This window comes from Nicotiana sylvestris, chromosome 5 (genome assembly GCF_000393655.2).
Source record: "Nicotiana sylvestris chromosome 5, ASM39365v2, whole genome shotgun sequence".
NCBI classification, from domain to species: Eukaryota; Viridiplantae; Streptophyta; class Magnoliopsida; order Solanales; family Solanaceae; genus Nicotiana; species Nicotiana sylvestris.
The window spans coordinates 59,844,870-59,868,787 of NC_091061.1; positions in this window are offsets into that span (position 1 = coordinate 59,844,870).

Here is a 23,918-nt window from a genome sequence, read left to right on the forward strand (position 1 = left end):
TCTGCCACTTAGCAAGCCTTCTTGTGGGCATGGGTTTTTGAAAAATATACTTCAATGGGTCCAAGCGAGATATGAGGTAAGTAGTGTAGGATGACAAGTAATGCTTCAACTTTTGTGCCACCCAAGTTAGGGCACAACATGTCCTTTCCAGATGAGTATACTTAACCTCGTAAGATGTGAACTTCTTGCTGAGATAGTAGATAGCCTGCTCCTTTCTGCCCGTAACATCGTGCTGCCCCAGTACACAGCCAAATGAACTGTCCACAACTGTCAGATATATAATCAAAGGCCTCCCTGGTTCTGGCGGAACCAGCACAGGTGGGTTTGACAAATACCCCTTTATCTTATCAAAAACCTCCTGACATTCATTAGTCCATTCAACCGCAGCATCTTTCTTCAACAACTTGAAAATTGGTTCACAAGTTGCCGTGAGCTGAGCAATGAACCTGCTAATATAGTTCAATCTTCCCAACAAACTCATCACCTCGGTTTTGTTTCTTGGAGGTGGCAGCTGCTGAATAGCTTTGATCTTTGACGGGTCTAATTCAATATCCCGCCGGCTGACTATAAATCCCAATAACTTCCCAGATGGCACCCCGAAAGCACATTTCGCAAGATTGAGCTTAAGATTGTACCTGCGAAGCCTTTGAAAGAATTTTCTCAAATCTCTGACATGGTCGGATTGCTGTCTAGACTTCACGATCACATCATCCACATATACCTCGATTTCTTTATGTATCATATCATGGAAGATGGTTGTCATGGCCCTCATATAAGTTGCCCCAGCATTTTTCAAACCAAAGGGCATGACCCGATAATAATATGTTCCCCATGGCGTGATGAATGCCGTCTTTTCTGCATCTTCCTTGTCCATTAGAATCTGATGATAACCCACATAACAATCCACAAAAGAGCCAATATCATGTTTGGCACAATTGTCGATCAGTATATGGATGTTGGGCAATGGGAAATTATCTTTTGGACTTGCCTTGTTAAGGTCTCGATAATCGACGCACACCTTGGTCTTGCCATCTTTCTTTGGCACAGGCACGACATTGGCTAACCAAGTGGGGTACCGTGTAACCTGAATGACCCTTGCCTCAAACTACTTGGTGATCTCTTCTTTGATCTTCACACTTATGTCTGTTTTGAACTTTCTCAACTTCTGCTTGACAGGGAGGAGTGCTGGATCAGTGGGCAATTTATGAACCACCAAATCGGTGCTTAGACCCGGCATATCATCATATGACCATGCAAAAACGTCTTTGTACTCATGCAATACTTTAATTATCTCCTCCTTGAGTTGTGGCTCCAAATGAACACTTATTTTAGTTTCCCGTACATTGTCTTGGTCCCCTAGATTAACTGCTTCTGTGTCATTTAGGTTAGGTTTGGGTTTTTCTTCAAAGTGACTTAATTCTTTACTAATTTCCTCATAAGCTTCATCATAGTCGCCAGAGCTGTCACACCTCCTTTTTACGCGCCCGCGGGGGCGCAGGGGAGTTTTTTCCAATTAAAGGACAATCGAAACGGGATTGGTTTAATTATTCAGAGTCGCCACTTGGGAGATTTAGGGTGTCCCAAGTCACCAATTTTAATCCCGAATCGAGGAAAAGAATGACTCTATATTATGGTCTGCGTACCAGAAATCCGGATAAGGAATTCTGTTAACCCGGGAGAAGGTGTTAGGCATTCCCGAGTTCCGTGGTTCTAGCACGGTCGCTCAACTGTTATATTCGGCTTGATTATCTGATTTTATACAAGTGTGAACTTATGTGCAAAATTTAACTTTTAACCGCTTTTATCATTTACTGTTTTTATCAAGAATTGCAACGTTGTGAAAATGTATCTCGAACCGCGTTACAATCAATGTACCCGTGGTCGTCGACACACTTTGACTCCGTTGAGATTTGGATTTGGGTCACATCAATGTGCACCCGAGTTTAAGGAAATTAAATTATTAAAGGCGCGCCTAAAGCGACTAGCGTATTTATTTTGGGTAGGACCGTGGAATTTTACTAAACGGTCCATCCCGAAGCCTAAACAATTTTTAAAGCAATATTTATTGAGGGCCCCGCAATTTGTATTTTTATTTGGCGAGGCTCACCTCGTTCTTTATTTCTAATGAATTTGCAACGTCATGGACATGCATCTCGAACCACGTCACAGTCAATGTACCCGTGATTAGAGAGGCATTTCGAATCCGTCGAGATTTGGATTTGGGTCACATAAATGTGCACCCGAGTTTAAGAAGGTAAAGTTTATTAAAGCGTATCCTAAAGAGACTAACGTGTTGTCATTTTAGGAAGGTTGTGAGATTTGCTAAACAACCCGTCCGGGAAACTAAATGCTTCAATGATTTACATTTAACAAGGGCCCCGCATCTGCGTGTTTTGTTTATTTTCATCGAGGCTCATCTCGTTCTTATTTTAAAAGGATATCCTATAGCAACTACGTTTCTTGTCGTGTTCGTCTCTATCAATTGAAAACGGTAGACAGTCCTAATTAATTACATGATTGCGAGTTTACTTATAACAGGATTTAAAATGCTTTTACAGAATAATAAAATGTGACTGCGATTATGGATAACTAGCCGAAAATTATGGGCCCAAACCTAGCTCATGCGAGATGGCCAGACTTAGGCCCCCTTTTTCGATATGGGCCTAACTGATTTGTTTCGATTTGGGCTCGGCCTTCATGAGATTGAGGCCTAGGACTGATTCTTTGTTCTGTGAAATGAGTTTATCAATTTATATGGGACAATCTGGCAAAAGGAGAAAGAATTTTAACTAAAGTGGATAGTTTTCCTATTTGGCTTACATTAGAGAATATATTACACCCTCAGACTAAGTCTAAAGGTACAACTTATTACACTGGGAATGTTTTTTTCACCTAACAGCACACATACATGACTAGCATGCATTAACCTGCATTGATACACTAAGCATGTAGGCTACTTCTATTATCCAAACAAAAATGTAACTACTATATACTACATGACATTTAACACAACAGTCCACGTGTATATAAACAATCTGCAGGTCCTCTCTTTTGCATTTATGTTCAAACTCTCAGTTACATTAGTGGTATCGATTGTGTACCTGGTAAGGAGGACAAAGAAGAAAGGAATGATCAGCTAAGCAATATGCAGTGAATACAGCAACAGCAGATAACACCAACAACACAGCAACAACAACCAGCCACAATGATGAAGCTCACAAGTGGTCGAGCAACAAACAAGCAGTCCCAGAAACAGAATGATGAACCAACAGAAAACCAGAGTATTCAATATAACAGCACCAGCAGTTCAACAATCACAAACAGCTCGGCAAATAACCAACAACAATTAGCAAAGACAGCTTGGCTAACTTGAACTCCTAAGCAGTTTTCAGACAGTGTTTTGTTACAATATTCTGAAATTTTCTTTTTGTTTTTTTTTTTCTTTCTCTCCAGACTCAAAAATGTCCAGCCTAAGACCCTTAAACTTCAGCCCCTGTTTTAGTTATCAAATGGCCTATTTATAGGCCAAATGCACCATTACAGCTGAGCTGCCCTGCCTGCCAATTGGCAGAATGCCCATACTCTTTTAAGCCCATGCTCAGCATGCTTGGTGTCAGCTCCCTTTATTCCCCACGCCTGGTTTTGTTTAATCCAGAATTATGGGCTCATTTGTTTATTCATTTTGAGCCCCCATACCCTTGTGTCTTGTTCCCCCATTGGTATTAGTTTAATCCTAAGTTAGTACCCTTTTTGTCAGCTCACTTAAACTAATTACTTCTGTTCTTTTTAAACACCCCAGAATACCCCCGTTAACCTTGATTATTACTGCCCCTGCCTATTGCAGCATTAGGGCATTTTTGCACTGATGAAAACTCGAACTCAGGACTGCCTAGACTGAACCCTTTTAGTCATTTTTATAATGCCAACAGACCATTTCAAACATTACTAGGTCATCCAGCCAGTGTCCGAGTTTAATTAGTTATGTGAAACTCCTAGCTCCTTCGATCCATTAGTTATAGAAAACTAATCGACGACATTTATCGAGTCGACTATACTAATTATAGCAGGTAATAATCAGTCGCTCATATAAACAACACGTTCGGGGACCTAAAGGGTATCAGACAACTTTTATTAAATTACTGGGCCTATATGAATTAGTTCCTTTGACGATTAATCTAACTGACGATCATGTTTATCACAGAGTGTATTCAGAACAAACAGAAGACAATCGACCAAATAAAGGGTCTTTAACAGAGATGAAAGAAATCTGGAAGAAGTAACAAAATAACAAACAAACACAAAGAGATATGCTGACAACTTATTTGGAAATAAAACAAAAGAACGGAAAACTTACCAAAATGTTTAAACCAAACAGACCCAAATCAAACTCGACTTCGAACCTTTGAGGCCGAACAAACCTTAATCAGGGTGTTCTCACATGAGAACACCTTGGTTAAGGTCTATTAGACCTCAAACCTATGTCAAAACTGGCCGGGTTCCCCAGGTGCATGTGCTTCAGAAGTCTGGATTTCCAGATCTGGATTTTTGGGAGTTGTGGGTGGATTCGGACCAAACCAAGCTTGGTTTGGTCACGAGGAAGGTCAGGAGAGTGTCTAGCATGAAGATGGGGTGGTTTGGCATAGGTCCAGGTTCGACTCAAATCTTCAAACGAAGATTCGAGACGAACGGAAGTGATTCGAGGCTTGTGGTTAGTGGATTCGTGTTCAGGATGGTCGGGTGCATCGGGGGTGTTATTTTGGTGGTCATCGGAACTGTGGTTGCCAGGCTTATGGTGGGAAACCTAGGCTGCTAGGGTTTGAGAGGAAAGGGAGCCTGGGGAAGATGGTGAATAGTGGCCGAGGGGGGGGTGTGGCTTGGGGCGTGGGGTAAGGGGGTTAGGTTTATATATGTATTGAGGGTTTAGATCCTGGCCATTGGATCAATTGAGATCAAGGGCCAGGATCTAACCATTGAGGAGGGACGACGTCGTTCGGGAGATGATAGTGGGTTATGACCGGGTAGGGGATTGGATCGGGTCATGTTGACGGGTTTAGAGGAAGGCCTGGATCCGTTGGATCAATGGGAATGAACGGCCCAGATTAACTTGCCTGAAACGACGTCGTTTCGACTTAGCAGGGGCTGTATTGGACCGTTTGATTGCCATGAATCAACGGCTCAGATTGAGGCGCTGATACGACGTCGTTTGGGACGTGTCCGGGCAGCCTGTGTTTGGACTGGATCTGTGTCCTGGTCTTGGGCCTATTTTGTTTCATTTCTTGGCCCAAACCGATTTTCCCTACTCTTTTGCTTTTGTTTTCTTTCTTATTATTTTTTCTTTTCTTTTAAACAAAATAAAAATAACAAATAATAAGGTAACGGAATTAAACAACAATGCAACATTTTAACACAATTATCACAAAAATATTTACGTAGGTTAGCTAAGAGCCTAGGGCGAACGGTGCACATATATATTTTTTGAATTTTCTTTTACTGACCGAATTATGGTTTAACCATCCTAATACATATATTTTGTATTTTGTTTGTTAATGATTAAATGCAAAAAAAAAAGAATGGACAGATCCACAAGTGACTAACAACACATGAAAACTCGAACAATTGTACAACGAAGCCATTTGTCACTATTTTTATTTTCTTTTGGAGCGAATGTCCGTAAAGCAAAAATCACGTGCTTACAGCTGCCCCTCTTTGCACGGAGACACGAAGGGTTTTCGCGCAAAGATAAAGCGAGCGATTTTTGCCCGTCCGAATACTCCGTGTGAAGCATTTTTGAAAAAGATTTGACCGAACCTTTGCTTCGGAGGTTTCCTACATATCCTGGGCTGAACAGGAATCAGGTCAATGTAGTTCGGGAAATTTTGGTAGCTGGGACTACCATGTGACTGTATTGCTTGCTGTTGTTGTGCGCTGTTGCATGCTGCTGTAGGATGCTACTGCTCAACCGATCTCCCTATTACATTGCTCTAAAAGGAAAAACAAGAAGTTAAGCTAGAGTATGAGGTCTCATCTATCTCCCACTTGTTCTTGTTGTCTTGCTTTCTTGTCGGCTAATGCTTTCCTCTGACGCCTGTATTTTGTGAACTTGGAGATGATGCTGATCCTTCGCTGACGTTTGAATGCCAGTTTTCGTCACTTTGCTTGACCCGCTGGGGATACGACTTTCTTCTTTAAATCTTTCAATGGTTTCCTCAGTGGTATGGCTTTTCATCAGAATTGTTATGTTGGGCATGCCATAGCGTTCCCAAACTGCTCTTTTGAGACGCGTTCCTTCTTCCCTTTGAATGTGCGCTTGCTTTTGCAGTTGTCTGCTTCTTGGTGCTGAGGATTTTATTGTTTCCCGTTTGGGGATCTCTGTCGTAACCTTCCGTCTTCAGGTGGGGTGACTGATTCCAAAATCTAGAGCTGAATGTATTCCCGCATTATACTGGTGGGCGACCTAGAACTTAAATGTATTCCCGCATTATACTGGTGGGCGACCTAGAAAAAGTATTCCCGCATTATACTGGTGGGCGACCTAGAACTTAAATGTATTCCCGCATTATACTGGTGGGCGACCTAGAACTTAAATGTATTCCCGCATTATACTGGTGGGCGACCTAGAACTTAAATGTATTCCCGCATTATACTGGTGGGCGACCTAGAACTTAAAAGTATTCCCGCATTATACTGGTGGGCGACCTAGAACTTAAAAGTATTCCCGCATTATACTGGTGGGCGACCTAGAACTTAAATGTATTCCCGCATTATACTGGTGGGCGACCTAGAACTTAAAAGTATTCCCGCATTATACTGGTGGGCGACCTAGAACTTAAAAGTATTCCCGCATTATACTGGTGGGCGACCTAGAACTTAAATGTATTCCCGCATTATACTGGTGGGCGACCTAGAACTTAAAAGTATTCCCGCATTATACTGGTGGGCGACCTAGAACTTAAATGTATTCCCGCATTATACTGGTGGGCGACCTAGAACTTAAAAGTATTCCCGCATTATACTGGTGGGCGACCTAGAACTTAAAAGTATTCCCGCATTATACTGGTGGGCGACCTAGAACTTAAATGTATTCCCGCATTATACTGGTGGGCGACCTAGAACTTAAAAGTATTCCCGCATTATACTGGTGGGCGACCTAGAACTTAAAAGTATTCCCGCATTATACTGGTGGGCGACCTAGAACTTAAAAGTATTCCCGCATTATACTGGTGGGCGACCTAGAACTTAAAAGTATTCCCGCATTATACTGGTGGGCGACCTAGAACTTAAATGTATTCCCGCATTATACTGGTGGGCGACCTAGAACTTAAAAGTATTCCCGCATTATACTGGTGGGCGACCTAGAACTTAAAAGTATTCCCGCATTATACTGGTGGGCGACCTAGAACTTAAATGTATTCCCGCATTATACTGGTGGGCGACCTAGAACTTAAAAGTATTCCCGCATTATACTGGTGGGCGACCTAGAACTTAAAAGTATTCCCGCATTATACTGGTGGGCGACCTAGAACTTAAAAGTATTCCCGCATTATACTGGTGGGCGACCTAGAACTTAAATGTATTCCCGCATTATACTGGTGGGCGACCTAGAACTTAAAAGTATTCCCGCATTATACTGGTGGGCGACCTAGAACTTAAATGTATTCCCGCATTATACTGGTGGGCGACCTAGAACTTAAATGTATTCCCGCATTATACTGGTGGGCGACCTAGAACTTAAATGTATTCCCGCATTATACTGGTGGGCGACCTAGAACTTAAATGTATTCCCGCATTATACTGGTGGGCGACCTAGAGCTTAAATGTATTCCAATTGTTTCCCCGTTCTTCCGAGAAAATTTCGACAATCGGCAGAAAATTTTCTGCCCCGGTTTTTGGTAACTTCCATGGCATTGCATCTTGTTGCCGTCATCAATTCTTTGCTCTCCTGCAAAAGACAAAAGGTTTTAGTCAGTTTTAATCGTGGGGGTAGAGGGTGCCTTTCTGGCGAGCCATTTTTCTCTCTTCCCCTTTTCTTGCTCTTTGTCCCCATAATTGGTTGGCAGGCAAAGTTGCCTGTTGGGGATCTCTAGCCTGCTGGGGATATGGTTTTCAATTTATCCCCTTTTCTGCTTTCTTTTAAAACACATGATGTGGGAGTCTGCTTCTAACTCCCGAAACCACTCCCTTTGGAGCTTACTTCTTCCAACATTTCCGAGCACAGTCCCTGCATCGCCTGGGGCCGGCCTTTTAAGACTGTTTGTATTACCCTGCATTGGGTGAATTTCCCTTCGGTTTCTGGTAGTAAGCTTTGAAAAATCCTTTAAAGAACACTTTTTTAGGAAAAGAAAATAAAGATATGGAAAAGAGAAAATCTTTCTGAACCAATCTTTTGTGGGAGAAGACAATCAAAAGAACTTATCTGGATGACACAACTGGTCCCCGTGATCATGACATGCACCATAGATTCCCGACCCAGTCTATTTGTATCAATTGATTTGTCCGACGGGCTGACTTGCTGGGGATGATAAATGGATGTTCATCTTGTTGCGAATGTGGTAGGTTTCGCTGCTCTATCTTGTCGCCTCATAGTGCCCTTCGAGGGGTTTTCACTAATGAGACTCTCTCTTTTCTCTCATCTCCCGGCGCCTTATGGTGCCTGTGAAGGTTTTCACCAATAAGACTCTCTCATTTCATTTCCCTCATCTTACATCGCCTCTCGGTGCCTGTGAAGGTTTTCACCGATGAGACTCTCTCATTTTATTTCTTTTCGAGGAATCGGGGTGTTGTAGATATGATCCTCTCTTCTGGAGATTCTTTTGACTATCAACTCATTCCCAGTCTTACGATCCTTTTCTTTGCTGGGGATCGGTGTATCATTCTCGGCCTTATTTGCCGGATTTGGCATCTCTCGAACATTGATCGGGAGGTCTTTTGGATGTCGATGTTGGTTTTGGTGTGGGATTGAAGGAAGGCTGAAAACAACTTGGAGGGTGATGTGCTACAACTTTTGGAATCAAACCTTTGTTGGAACTTAAAACATAACTTCTGCCCCAGTTTTCTTGCTTGGGGAATTTATTTATTTTTTACTTTTATGTTGTGCTACGTGCATTACGCACGCTGTGTCTATTATGCATACTATGTACATTATGCATCCTATATTTATTATGATGCATACTATGACCGAGCCGTGAGGCGCCTACGTATCCTCTTTGAGGAATCAGGTCAAACGTAGTTCCCACGGTTTTGTATTTCTTTATGATTTCATCTTCTTTTTCTTCTTCTTTTTCTTTTCTTTTTTTTTTTTTTTTTTTTTTCATGTCCTTTCCATTAGTGATTCCAAAAGAGGGGTATGAAAGGATTACTTAAGGCTCAAAGGGGGAAGCAAGGGTTAAACAGTGTTTGGATAGAAGAAAGAATTGCCTCCGTCATCTCATTATCCATCAAATGCCAAATACAAACAAATAAACCAAAAATTGCCATAATTAAAGAAATTACGCATAATATCTCTTGACTGCATCTGAATTGATAGCCATGTCGACACATCTACCTTCGATATCTGTCAAACACAGAGCGCCGTTGGACAATACTCTGGTCACGATATAAGGCCCTTGCCAATTTGGGGCGAATTTGCCTTTTGCTTCGACCTGATGTGGGAGGATCTTCTTTAACACCTGCTGCCCTACCTCAAACTTCCTGGGGCGCACCTTCTTGTTATATGCTCTTGCCATTCTCTTCTGATACAGTTGACCATGGCACACTGCTGCCAATCTTTTCTCATCTATCAGGCTCAACTGTTCCAATCGAGCTTTTACCCATTCATCATCATCAATCCCGGCTTCAGCGACAATTCGGAGGGATGGAATTTCGACCTCCGTTGGTATCACGGCCTCAGTTCCATACACCAACAAATAAGGAGTTGTGCCTATGGAGGTCCGGACGGTAGTGCGGTACCCCAACAAAGCAAAGGGTAATTTCTCGTGCCATTGTCTGGACCCTTCCACCATTTTTCGTAGTATCTTCTTGATATTCTTATTGGCTGCTTCGACTGCTCCATTCGCCTTGGGACGATATGGGGTGGAATTGCGGTGTGTAATCTTGAATTGTTGGCACACCTCTCTCATCAGGCTGCTATTAAGATTCGCGCCGTTATCCGTAATGATCACTTTTGGGATCCCAAATCTGCAGATGATATGGGAGTGAACAAAGTCCACCACCGCCTTCTTGGTTACCGATTTGAAGGTTTTAGCCTCCACCCATTTGGTGAAGTAATCAATGGTCACTAGAATGAACCTATGACCGTTGGACGCTGCTGGCTCGATGGGCCCAATGACATCCATGCCCCATGCTACAAACGGCCAGGGTGCTGACATCGTATGTAACTCTGTTGGCGGAGAATGAATCAAATCTCCATGTATCTGGCACTTATGGCATTTCCTTACGAAAGTGATACAGTCGTGTTCCATGGTTAGCCAATAACACCCTGTTCGAAGGATCTTTCTTGCCAATACATATCCGCTCATGTGTGGCCCACAAACTCCGGCATGTACTTCCGCCATAACCGTCGTTGCCTGCCCGGCATCTATGCATCTCAACAACCCCAAATCCGGGGTTCTTTTGTACAATACTCCTCCACTGAGGAAGAAACCATTCGACAAACGCCGAAGGGCTCTTTTTTGGTCTCCAGAGGCATGTTCTGGATATATCCCCATTTTGAGATATTCCTTGATATCATGAAACCAGGGTTCGCCATCTGCTTCTTCTTCTATGGTATTGCAGTAGGCGTGCTGATCACGGACTTGGATATGCAGAGGATCAACATACATTTTGTCAGGGTGGTGCAGCATTGATGCTAAGGTGGCTAAAGCATCTGCAACCTCATTGTGAACTCTCGGGATGTGTTTGAACTTCACCGATCGAAATTGCTTGCTCAGATCATGCAAGCATTGTCGGTATGGTATGAGCTTCAGATCTCGTGTTTCCCATTCACCCTGAATTTGATGTACCAAGAGGTCCGAGTCTCCCAAGACCAAGACGTCTTGGACATCCATGTCAGCAGCCAAGCGCAGACCCAGAATGCAAGCCTCATATTCGGCCATATTGTTAGTGCAATAGAAGCGCAGTTGGGCCGTAACAGGATAATGCCGTCCTGTTTCAGAGATGAGTACTGCCCCTATTCCCACCCCTTTTGCATTTGCCGCTCCATCAAAGAAAAGCTTCCAACCCGGTTCCTCGGGTAATTCCAACTCATTTGTATGCATCACCTCTTCGTCAGGAAAATACGTTCTTAAAGGCTCGTATTTTTCGTCAACGGGATTCTCTGCCAAATGGTCTGCTAGTGCCTGGGCTTTCATGGCCGTCCTTGTTACGTAGATGATATCAAACTCTGTGAGCAGAATTTGCCACTTTGCCAACCTTCCCGTGGGCATAGGTTTCTGAAAGATATACTTCAATGGGTCCAAGCGGGATATGAGATAAGTAGTATATGAGGACAGGTAGTGCTTCAACTTCTGAGCTACCCAAGTCAGGGCGCAGCATGTTTTCTCGAGTTGAGTGTACTTGACCTCATGCACTGTGAATTTCTTGCTAAGATAGTAGATGGCCTGCTCCTTCCTTCCTGTGTCATCATGTTGCCCCAGTACACAACCAAATGAATTTTCCAAGACTGTCAGGTAAAGGATTAGGGGTTTCCCGGGCTTAGGCGGGACCAACACGGGTGGATTAGACAGATACCCTTTGATTTGGTCGAAAGCCTCTTGACACTCTGTCGTCCAACCTTCTGCAGCATCCTTTCTCAGTAGCCGAAATATGGGCTCACAAGTTGCTGTGAGTTGAGCGATGAACCTGCTGATGTAATTGAGTCTACCCAGCAAACTCATTACCTCTGTTTTGTTCCTTGGCGGTGGCAAATCTCGGATGGATTCAATTTTGGATGGGTCTAACTCAATCCCCCGTCGACTGACGATGAATCCTAGCAACTTTCCTGATGGAACCCCGAATGCGCATTTGGCCGGGTTAAGCTTGATATCATACCTCCGGAGTCTTTGGAAAAATCTCCTTAGGTCTGCCACATGGTCCTCCTGACGCCAAGATTTGATGATCACATCATCGACGTACACCTCTATTTCTTTGTGTATCATGTCATGAAACACAGCAGTCATTGCTCGCATGTACGTTGCCCCAGCGTTCTTTAAACCGAACGGCATTACCCGATAGCAGTAGGTTCCCCATGGCGTAATAAATGCTGTCTTCTCAGCATCCTCCTCATCCATTAGGATCTGATGATAACCCGCATAGCAATCCACAAAGGATCCGATCTCGCGCCCAGCGCAATTATCGATCAGGATATGAATGTTGGGTAACGGGAAATTGTCCTTGGGACTTGCTTTGTTGAGGTTGCGGTAGTCGACGCACACCCTGATTTTTCCATCCTTCTTTGGGACTGGTACCACATTGGCCAACCATTCGGGATACCGAGTGACCCGAATGACCTTCGATTGTAATTGCTTGATCACTTCTTCTTTGATCTTTACACTCATTTCTGTTTTAAATTTCCTTAGTTTTTGCTTGACCGGAGGGCATGCCGGGTCAGTGGGCAATTTGTGAACCACTAAATTGGTGCTCAATCCAGGCATATCATCATATGACCATGCAAAAACATCTTTGAATTCCCTGAGAGTTTCGATCAATTCTGCTTTGACATTTGGCTCAATGTGGATGCTAATTTTGGTCTCTTGGATGATATCAGCGTCTCCTAGGTTCACAGCCTCAGTGTCATTTAGGTTAGGCTTGGGTTTCTCTTCAAATTGGCACAGTTCTCGATTTATTTCTTCGAAGGCTTCTCCTTCGTCACATTCGGATTCATTATCACAAACGACCTCTTGCATTGTTGAGTCAGATTCAGATTGATTTATTAGACTAGGTCGAAGATCCGCTGTGCATGCCATGTCATTAGGACCAGTAAAAAGAGAACTGTTCAGAAAGAAAAAGAACAAAACCAGAAATTAAAATGGGACAAAAGAAAAGAACTTTATTAAATTTGCAGGATAAAAAGGGTTCACACTTTTACAAAACGAAAGTAAAATTGGGATTACACCCTTGAATAATCCGATCAAACAAACAAACAAACAAAACATTAATCAAAGCCTACTACCAAGACTCCCCTCGGACAGGAAGAGGAGTAACCGTCCAATTGTTGGTCTTGGCCTCAGGCCCCACAAATTGTATCTCTGCCCTGCTGGAACCCTCTCCAGCTTCCACCACACTGACATCCGCGAATAGTCTCTCAAAACTCTGATTCAGGTCTTCATTTATGCCGATCAAAGGTCCTTGAATCTTTGGGATCGCTGACCCCTTGGCACTAGCTTTAACAAAAGACCTCGAGAGTCGTGGTACTGGTTTAGGCAGAAACCAGACCCTCTTCTTCATTTTTCGCGCTTGCTTCCTGTCTGCTGGGGTTGGTTTGAACCCCAACCCGAAAGTTTCCAGATTTTTAGGAAGGGAGACAGGTTGGACTATCCCTTGAAGTTCAACTCCCAGGCCTTTTCCCGGCACAAACCCATTACCCAGCATCTCCGATACCATCATGACTGTCGCGGCAGCTACCCTAAGGTGCGGGATGATTTCTCCTTCAGAGATTTTGTTGGCCGACCCTGTATCGAGAATCTGGTAGACCCAAGGACCCTTGTCATCAGTGGTCTCTATGAAAGGCACAATGGTTCCGCCCATGGTGCATGTTGTATCCTCACCGTGCAACACGACCTCTTGTCTTTCCCACTCGAACTTCACTGCCTGATGTAGGGTGGAAGGCACCGCTTTAGCTGCATGAATCCAAGGTCGTCCTAACAGCAAATTGTAAGATACCGTGGCGTCCAATACCTGGAATTCCATGGTAAACAGGACCGGGCCAATGGTTAGTTCAAGTACAACATCCCCCACAGTGGCTGTTCCGTTTCCGTCAAACCCTCGGACACAGATGCTATTCTCCCGGATTCTTCCACGGTCAATCTTTAACTGGTCCAGGGTGGATAATGGACAAATATTGGCGCTTGAGCCGTTATCCACTAATACTCGGGTTACCACCGAGTCTTCACATTTGACAGCTAGGTATAGAGCTTTGTTGTGCTCTGTACCTTCCACCGGCAGGTCATCATCTGAGAATGTCACTCTGTTCACCTCGAAAATCTTGCTGGCAATGGTTTCCAGGTGGTTTACAGAAATCTCACTGGGTACATGGGCCTCGTTCAATATTTTTAACAGGGCTCGGCGATGTTCCTCGGAATGGAGGAGTAATGACAATAGTGAGATCTGGGCAGGTGTTTTTCTCAGCTGCTCAACCACAGAATAGTCTTGCACTTTCATCTTCCTCAGGAAGTCTTCGGCCTCTTCTTCTGACACTGGCTTCTTGGTTGCCACTGGGTTGGTTTTCCTTAACTCCATCGGAGCAAAACATCGACCTGATCGAGTCAGCCCTTGCGCTTCACAACTGACTTCTTCCACCTGTTTTCCTTGGTACGTTACCACTGCTTTTTCATATTTCCAGGGGACAGCCCTGCTGTCAAGCATTGGCAGTTGGACCACCGGCTTTATGGTTACCCGTTCTCTACATACCCCTATCAACACGACCGCCGGTGTGGGCAGGATCCCTGGTATTACCAACTTGCTTGGCTCGGGTTTGCTTGCTATGACGGACGGGTTCTTCCCCCATAATACTACCGGCTTGACACCTTCTCCCTGCGACTGTGCATTTGTTCCTCCCCTGGTTAAGACTTCTTTTGGGGCAGCTTGGATCATCATCACTGTTTGTGAGGGTTTTCTTAATTCACCTCCCTCACACACCAACTCAATCATGTGAGCTTCGTGGTGCGCTGGCAGTGGATTTTGGTTGATGTTAGGAGTCTCCGGTGTCTGGACCTCGATCTTATTGGTGTCAATAAGATCCTGTATGGCATGCCTTAACTTCCAACACTTCTCGGTATCGTGCCCGGGCATCCCTGAACAGTATTCACAACTGATTGAACGATCCAAATTCTGAGGCGGGGGATTTGGTTCCCGAGTATGGACGGGACTAACCAAACCCAATTGCCGCAGCTTGTGGAACACAGCGGTGTAGGTTTCTCCCAGTTCGGTGAAGGTTCTTTGCTTCCGCAACCTGTCATTTCTGGCATCTGGATTTCCCCGGAAACCTGCCCCTGAAGGATTTCTATATGCCCTTGGTGGAGGGTAAGTGTTTTGTGGTGGTGCATATATGTTCTGGGGAGCCGGTGCGCGCCATTGTGGGCGAACCGGAGGCTGAGTGTATACCTGGGCTTGGTGTACGGAACAATGTGGTTCTCGAGGTGGATAGAAATTTTGTGGTGGGTTGTATGGATAGTTTGACCTGTGAGGCCTGGGTTGGTTGTAGTGTGGCCTGCCAGCCCTGGACCAACTGCCTGCCTCGATCGTGGCAACCTCTTCTTTCTTTCTTCTTAGCGCACCTCCCGTGCCGCTTTGAATAGCCTGGGTCGTGGCCTTAAGTGCCGAATAGTTTAAGATCTTGTCCGACCTCAAACCTTCTTCTATCATGACCCCTATTTTGACTACCTCGTTGAAAGATTTTCCAACCGTTGTCACCAAGTGACCAAAGTAGGTTGGATCCAATGTCTGCAAAAAGTAGTCTACCATTTCTCCCTCTCTCATGGGAGGATCGACCCTAGCTGCTTGTTCTCTCCAACGGAACCCGAACTCGCGAAAACTTTCCCCGGGTTTCTTCCCAGTCCTCAATAACGTGAGACGGTCAGGGACTATCTCTAGATTGTACTGGAAATGACCTGCAAAAGCCTGTGCCAGATCATCCCACGTGTACCACCTGCTGAAATCCTGCCTGGTATACCATTCCAGCGCAGATCCGCTCAGACTTTGGCCGAAGTAAGCTATCAAAAGCTCATCCTTGCCTCCTGCCCCTCTCATTTTGCTACAGAACCCCCGCAAATGTGCCATGGGATCACCGTGCCCTTCATATAAATCAAACTTGGGCATCTTGAACCCAGCCGGGAGTTGGACATCTGGGAAAGGGCACAGATCTTTGTATGCCACGCTGACTTGATTGCCCAGCCCGTGCAAGTTTCTGAAGGATTGCTCCAGGCTTTTGAACTTTCTTAACACTTCATCCTGTTCTGGGGCCTTAACAGGCTTCTCAACCTCTGCCGGTACTTCCAAATGGGGATTGTAAACCTGTGGTTCCGGTGCGTGGAATGTAGGCTCAGGGGGATAGTACTGTGTATCGTGAGCCTGAAACAATGGCTCACTGGTCGTTCGCTGCAAAGGGGCTGATGCAGGTCCCACAAAAATGGGAATATTGGATGTTGGGAGAGGTTGGTGGGGTGGTGGAGCTTGGGAATCATGAGGGCTTCTCTCTTGATGATAGAGGGGGTTTGGGCGGCTTGTGGAAGGGCCAGAGTGAGGGTACTCCGGTACGTGTCCCAGTGTCTCAGGGCTCTTTTGCGTTTTGGCCAGGGCTAGCTGCATGGCATGCATCTCCAGTCCCATCCTCTCAATCTTTTCCATTGCCTCTTTTAGCAACTGGCTCATCGGCCTTTCTTCCTCATTACTATTCTCAGAAGTGGTCATGCTTGTTGCTACCGGTCCTTTGGATCTGGTTTGGTATGAATGTGTTGCCAGAATTCTTTAACAACTAACTGTCTGGTATCAGACAACAACAAACTTTGTTAGTGTTAGAGCTTAACAGATTTGATCATAACACATAGAGGATGCAATGCACCTAGGCAGTTGACCGTTTCTACATGCTTTGCTTCAAACCACATGCGTCATCCCGGTTTGTTCATTCGTCTCTTTTTTAGAGTATTATGCGAAACCCCGCGTTTTTATTTTATTTACATTTTCTTTTCTTTATTTAAAAAGCGGTCGAATCTTATGGGGATTGCCTACGTATCACGTCCCCGCGTGAATCAGACCAGGCGTAGTTCTGCCTTAAAGTAAAGACACATAGAAATTCTTCCGGAGTCACTTAATTTCATTATCAAAATTTGCTATTACACATTGCTTCAAACAACATAGCAACAGTACAGACTCCATGGTTCTTTGACCCTATTTGATTGAAGAAAAAATGGAAAACAACATATGGGAAAACATCAAAGCTTAACTAAAACAAGACTCGGCCGGAGGTTAATTTTCCAACTTAGGGACTCGCGAGGCATCGTTCGGCCTTTTCGCGGTTCTAGGTGCGAGATCCCTTTCGAGCTGCTCCAACTCGTGCATGGTCTGTTTGACATAACCCATCACTACTGGGAGAACGGTAACACAGGTCATGTTTTCACACCGTCGACACCTTCTGATGATGGCATGGGCAATGGCCCTGATCTTGTCTCTGGTTTTTTTCTTCTCTATGAGTAGGTGTCTTATCTGATCACTGCACGTCTTGAATACCTGTGAGTCCTGTATATGCTGATCCCTCAGCTGTCGCACTTCTTCCTTCATTTGGGCCAACAAGTCGTAACAGTATCTACTCTCCGATTGGAAATCCCCGGCCTGCTTAACTGCTTTAAACTCGAGTGTAGCCATCTCCCTCTTTATTTTGGCCACAGTCTTCTCGTGGTCACGTTTCAATTGGTTCAAACACCGGCGATGCTTATCTACTCTTGTTCCCCACCGTGCCTTGAACTCTGTCATGACCTTTTCGGATTCTTCTAACCTGTCTCGCCATTCCGCGATCTCCCTTTTCAAACCCTTTATCAACCGCTGGTCTGATCGACTTCTGGGCTGCTCGTCGAGAGACAATCTCAATTTTTGGATTTGGGCCTTAAGCTCTTCGTTCTCTTGGATCAATCTATTCTTTTCGCTTCGATCCGCCGCGACTTGTACGCTATTATCGAATTTCAGACTATCCATTTGTAGCTTCAAATCGCCAATCTCTGCCCGATAACCCTTCTCTTTTGCTAACCAGTTCCATTGCCCTTGGGATGATTCTACGAAATCTTTGAGATGCGGCCTCTTAGCCGGTCTTTCGTAGGACAGGCTACCTCTAAACCAAGCGTGATATTCTGGGGCGACTTCCCCTTGTGCCGTATTAATCACACAAGTGTTTGCTGTCAGATGTTGGCATTCACTCCATATTTGGCGGACTTCTTCTTCAGGGAAATGACCGTTCGGACTGATTTCAATCACTTGGGTACTCAAATCTTCATCTTTCGGTACCACTTGGTACCTCCCAAGTTGCCTCAAAACCCGATATGGTGCATAGGGTTGGATACTTTTCAGTCCCATCAACAGAAAGTGAGGCCGGGTTGCCGGCATGTATATGATTTCCTCGATAGGTGACCATCCGAGCGTCCACTGGATTTGGCTGGCAGTGAGAGTTCGGAGAAATGCGGTCCATGATGTGACTCCCTTAGGTAAATTGAGCCCTTTGATTCTCGTGTAGAATTCTCCAATACAAGTTTTTTCTGGCGAACCATAACCCAAAAGTGAGGAGCGATGGCATAAATGATCGGTCATCCACATTTGCAACAGTAGGTTACATCCTTCGAAAAAGTCGCCCCTGGCTCGACAAGCAGTGAGAGCCCGGAAAATGTCAGCCATAATCATAGGCGCCAGAGTACTTTTATCTTGGGTAAGCAAAGTATTGACAACCCCGGCTATCCTTAGATCAATGTTTCCATCTTTCCTAGGGAACACTATAAGTCCCAGAAAGGCTGTCATAAAAGCCACTAGCCTGTGTTCGTCCCACTTTTGTCGGTTGCCTCTACTGCATAGCTTGAAATCCGGCTTATTGAACCCGCCCATGTGACCGTATCTAGCATATATGAGGTGGAGACTGCAGAATCCTTTGGCAAGATCTGGATGGTGGAATGTCCGAGGTATTTTTAGGAAATCCAGAAACCTGTGTACCGTGACAGCTCTAGGTGCAATTAAGTATTTGAATCTAAAAGGGGCTTCATCAATCCCGATGTACCCTGCTATTTCTTCCAACGTCGGGGTGAGCTCGAAGTCCGAAAAATGGAACACGTTGTGTGCGGAATCCCAACAAGTGACCAATGATCTGATGATATCACCCCGAGGCTGAATGTTTAGTAGGTCCGGGAGACCTTTCAGATATTTCCTTACTTTGTCTTGCCCTTCTTTGCCTAAGTCGTTCCACCATAACCGCAACTCAAACGGGATCCTGGTCATTATTGAAAAGGGTTCGTTTTGTACCGTGCTCATCCTGCACATTTATTGGGGTGATTATGCCTAAGTGAATAATAAAAAATAATAAAAAAAAAAAAAAAAAATAATAAAACTTTATTTAGACGTCTACTTTTATAAAACTTTATGAAAAACCCTGCACATTTATTACTTTCATGACTTTTGGCAAAACCAGTAATTTTGCCACAAATAAAGGCGTATTTTTATATTTGTATATATATATGTAGAGATATATATATATATCAAAAATAAGACTCTTTTCCATCTTCATTTTTGCGACAGGACAAACCATATATATATATATTTAAAAGTATATAAAAGTAGAACGACGACCCCTTTTTTCTTCTTTTCTATTTTTCCTTTGCAATTAATTAAAATAAAACTAATAAGACATTTTCCTTTCATTTTCTCAAAATTTCAGCAGAGTTTTGACTGTATTTTGGCATTGGCTTTTTTTTTCAAAAATAAACAATTAACTCCTTAACCGCTATTCCTTCCCCTTTTTTTTCGATTTCCATTATTCAAACACTGGTCAGCATGCGGGCTTGAGACAAATAGATGCACGGAAAACAAATGGGATGCATTAGGATGGTCCTTTCATACCAGGTTGCTAGTCCTAGACGGACCCAACCCCTGTGTTGAGTCCCCTAAGTCATATGCAACATGATGCAAATAAGCGCTCCTACTAGGGATCCGGCATGAAGTCACGTTATTCTATGTTCAAAACCTGGGTCAGTGTTCTAGACAGTGTACCCGAGCAGACAACTCGGGCCGAGGAGGGGCAACTTACCGGGAACCAAAAGGCCGTCCGGCTTCGTAACTTATCCGTCCTCTTTCTTATTTCGGGTATTGACACTAACAGAATAGGGAGTCTCGACCAGCGAGCTTCTCCCCGGAGGTAAGAAGAGAAGGGTTTCGGCACAGTTTATATATACAGTCCAAATAATATCAAAGCAGTAAAAGCAGCATTTAGCACATTAGGCTCAAACACGTAAAAAACCAGATAATAAATAAAGCCAAATAATAACAATTATTTTAAGCTCGAATTCTTAACCCTGAACCAGTGGTTCTGGGTTACAGATCCCCAGCAGAGTCGCCAGAGCTGTCACACCTCCTTTTTACGCGCCCGCGGGGGCGCAGGGGAGTTTTTTCCAATTAAAGGACAATCGAAACGGGATTGGTTTAATTATTCAGAGTCGCCACTTGGGAGATTTAGGGTGTCCCAAGTCACCAATTTTAATCCCGAATCGAGGAAAAGAATGACTCTATATTATGGTCTGCGTACCAGAAATCCGGATAAGGAATTCTGTTAACCCGGGAGAAGGTGTTAGGCATTCCCGAGTTCCGTGGTTCTAGCACGGTCGCTCAACTGTTATATTCGGCTTGATTATCTGATTTTATACAAGTGTGAACTTATGTGCAAAATTTAACTTTTAACCGCTTTTATCATTTACTGTTTTTATCAAGAATTGCAACGTTGTGAAAATGTATCTCGAACCGCGTTACAATCAATGTACCCGTGGTCGTCGACACACTTTGACTCCGTTGAGATTTGGATTTGGGTCACATCAATGTGCACCCGAGTTTAAGGAAATTAAATTATTAAAGGCGCGCCTAAAGCGACTAGCGTATTTATTTTGGGTAGGACCGTGGAATTTTACTAAACGGTCCATCCCGAAGCCTAAACAATTTTTAAAGCAATATTTATTGAGGGCCCCGCAATTTGTATTTTTATTTGGCGAGGCTCACCTCGTTCTTTATTTCTAATGAATTTGCAACGTCATGGACATGCATCTCGAACCACGTCACAGTCAATGTACCCGTGATTAGAGAGGCATTTCGAATCCGTCGAGATTTGGATTTGGGTCACATAAATGTGCACCCGAGTTTAAGAAGGTAAAGTTTATTAAAGCGTATCCTAAAGAGACTAACGTGTTGTCATTTTAGGAAGGTTGTGAGATTTGCTAAACAACCCGTCCGGGAAACTAAATGCTTCAATGATTTACATTTAACAAGGGCCCCGCATCTGCGTGTTTTGTTTATTTTCATCGAGGCTCATCTCGTTCTTATTTTAAAAGGATATCCTATAGCAACTACGTTTCTTGTCGTGTTCGTCTCTATCAATTGAAAACGGTAGACAGTCCTAATTAATTACATGATTGCGAGTTTACTTATAACAGGATTTAAAATGCTTTTACAGAATAATAAAATGTGACTGCGATTATGGATAACTAGCCGAAAATTATGGGCCCAAACCTAGCTCATGCGAGATGGCCAGACTTAGGCCCCCTTTTTCGATATGGGCCTAACTGATTTGTTTCGATTTGGGCTCGGCCTTCATGAGATTGAGGCCTAGGACTGATTCTTTGTTCTGTGAAATGAGTTTATCAATTTATATGGGACAATCTGGCAAAAGGAGAAAGAATTTTAACTAAAGTGGATAGTTTTCCTATTTGGCTTACATTAGAGAATATATTACACCCTCAGACTAAGTCTAAAGGTACAACTTATTACACTGGGAATGTTTTTTTCACCTAACAGCACACATACATGACTAGCATGCATTAACCTGCATTGATACACTAAGCATGTAGGCTACTTCTATTATCCAAACAAAAATGTAACTACTATATACTACATGACATTTAACACAACAGTCCACGTGTATATAAACAATCTGCAGGTCCTCTCTTTTGCATTTATGTTCAAACTCTCAGTTACATTAGTGGTATCGATTGTGTACCTGGTAAGGAGGACAAAGAAGAAAGGAATGATCAGCTAAGCAATATGCAGTGAATACAGCAACAGCAGATAACACCAACAACACAGCAACAACAACCAGCCACAATGATGAAGCTCACAAGTGGTCGAGCAACAAACAAGCAGTCCCAGAAACAGAATGATGAACCAACAGAAAACCAGAGTATTCAATATAACAGCACCAGCAGTTCAACAATCACAAACAGCTCGGCAAATAACCAACAACAATTAGCAAAGACAGCTTGGCTAACTTGAACTCCTAAGCAGTTTTCAGACAGTGTTTTGTTACAATATTCTGAAATTTTCTTTTTGTTTTTTTTTTTCTTTCTCTCCAGACTCAAAAATGTCCAGCCTAAGACCCTTAAACTTCAGCCCCTGTTTTAGTTATCAAATGGCCTATTTATAGGCCAAATGCACCATTACAGCTGAGCTGCCCTGCCTGCCAATTGGCAGAATGCCCATACTCTTTTAAGCCCATGCTCAGCATGCTTGGTGTCAGCTCCCTTTATTCCCCACGCCTGGTTTTGTTTAATCCAGAATTATGGGCTCATTTGTTTATTCATTTTGAGCCCCCATACCCTTGTGTCTTGTTCCCCCATTGGTATTAGTTTAATCCTAAGTTAGTACCCTTTTTGTCAGCTCACTTAAACTAATTACTTCTGTTCTTTTTAAACACCCCAGAATACCCCCGTTAACCTTGATTATTACTGCCCCTGCCTATTGCAGCATTAGGGCATTTTTGCACTGATGAAAACTCGAACTCAGGACTGCCTAGACTGAACCCTTTTAGTCATTTTTATAATGCCAACAGACCATTTCAAACATTACTAGGTCATCCAGCCAGTGTCCGAGTTTAATTAGTTATGTGAAACTCCTAGCTCCTTCGATCCATTAGTTATAGAAAACTAATCGACGACATTTATCGAGTCGACTATACTAATTATAGCAGGTAATAATCAGTCGCTCATATAAACAACACGTTCGGGGACCTAAAGGGTATCAGACAACTTTTATTAAATTACTGGGCCTATATGAATTAGTTCCTTTGACGATTAATCTAACTGACGATCATGTTTATCACAGAGTGTATTCAGAACAAACAGAAGACAATCGACCAAATAAAGGGTCTTTAACAGAGATGAAAGAAATCTGGAAGAAGTAACAAAATAACAAACAAACACAAAGAGATATGCTGACAACTTATTTGGAAATAAAACAAAAGAACGGAAAACTTACCAAAATGTTTAAACCAAACAGACCCAAATCAAACTCGACTTCGAACCTTTGAGGCCGAACAAACCTTAATCAGGGTGTTCTCACATGAGAACACCTTGGTTAAGGTCTATTAGACCTCAAACCTATGTCAAAACTGGCCGGGTTCCCCAGGTGCATGTGCTTCAGAAGTCTGGATTTCCAGATCTGGATTTTTGGGAGTTGTGGGTGGATTCGGACCAAACCAAGCTTGGTTTGGTCACGAGGAAGGTCAGGAGAGTGTCTAGCATGAAGATGGGGTGGTTTGGCATAGGTCCAGGTTCGACTCAAATCTTCAAACGAAGATTCGAGACGAACGGAAGTGATTCGAGGCTTGTGGTTAGTGGATTCGTGTTCAGGATGGTCGGGTGCATCGGGGGTGTTATTTTGGTGGTCATCGGAACTGTGGTTGCCAGGCTTATGGTGGGAAACCTAGGCTGCTAGGGTTTGAGAGGAAAGGGAGCCTGGGGAAGATGGTGAATAGTGGCCGAGGGGGGGGTGTGGCTTGGGGCGTGGGGTAAGGGGGTTAGGTTTATATATGTATTGAGGGTTTAGATCCTGGCCATTGGATCAATTGAGATCAAGGGCCAGGATCTAACCATTGAGGAGGGACGACGTCGTTCGGGAGATGATAGTGGGTTATGACCGGGTAGGGGATTGGATCGGGTCATGTTGACGGGTTTAGAGGAAGGCCTGGATCCGTTGGATCAATGGGAATGAACGGCCCAGATTAA